A 1197-nucleotide genomic window follows, 5' to 3' on the forward strand; every position below is an offset into this window, starting at 1 on the left:
ACATGTATAGTTAGTTTTGGGAGATGATATTTTTTTTCCTTGTAAATCATCTCTTTGTTATGCACTGTATTATGTATTATATATATTTTATTTGTAAAAATTTGACTGTATTCCTCTTAGTGGGGACCGGTGCTTGTGTCTGGATGAGACTTTTAGGTGATCTCAAACTAAGTACTTTGACAGTGTGCTCTTGGAATCTAACATGTTTCCTATTTGAACCAATTCCCCTTTGTCTTCCCTTTTCTTGGGTGCTTTAATTGTAATTCTAGAACTTTTTACTATCCCATTTTCTTCCTTTTTACTGGCGCTGATATGTTGCAAGCGCCGTAAAATCCTTCAAAACATAAAACATAAACTTTTAGGTGATCTCAAACTAAGTACACTGATAGTGGGCTCTTGAAACATTTCCCCTTTGTCTTACCTTTTCCTCAAGTCCTTTTAATTGTACATCTAGATTGTTTTTACTATCCATTTTTCTTCCTTTTTACTGGCGCTGATATAACCTAAATGTGTTGCAAGCGCCGTAAAACCCTTAAAAACAAAACAAAAAAGCAATTGCTTGCTACCATTTGGAGAGGATGTTAGTCTATCACAAAGTACTTTCTGCCTGATCTAATAGACCCAGCTACTCAATTATTGCTGGATGGACTGGAGTTGGGATTGAAAAAAATCTCGACTTCATCCAGAATCAATCAGGCCCCTTTGCGTGTGAAGGAGGTGCTCTATTAACTGAGCTATCGGGACCCCCGTGATATGGGAATAAACAAATTAAAAATAATGTAACAGACCGGTCTTTATGATATAGGATGTGGTTTATGAATTTTATGATAGATAAATTGAGTTTTTATCTAGAGCAATATCCACTAAACGTGCTAAAAGCGCTTTACAAGGGGTTCCCAGCCAACAGCAACACTTAACATGTAGGACGGGACATGACGCCTGTACTGTTAGGCGATATTTTAATTTTTTCGGACAGAGACAACGCTGTTAACGGCCAGGTACTCATTTTACACCCGAGTACGGTGAGGGAATGTGAGTAAAGAGCCTTTTCCAAGGACTCAACTATCTGGCGAGCGAGGCTCGAACCCAGGAACTTCCGATCCGAAAGTGAGTGTCATACCACTAGACCACATAGCCGCAAAATCTAACGAAAAAAAATAAATAAAAATCTTAATAAAACAAAAAATCCAAATCACG

Source organism: Berghia stephanieae, chromosome 7 (genome assembly GCF_034508935.2).
Source record: "Berghia stephanieae isolate SIO BIC M18660-M18661 chromosome 7, UCSD_Bste_1.3, whole genome shotgun sequence".
Lineage (NCBI taxonomy): Eukaryota > Metazoa > Mollusca > Gastropoda > Nudibranchia > Aeolidiidae > Berghia > Berghia stephanieae.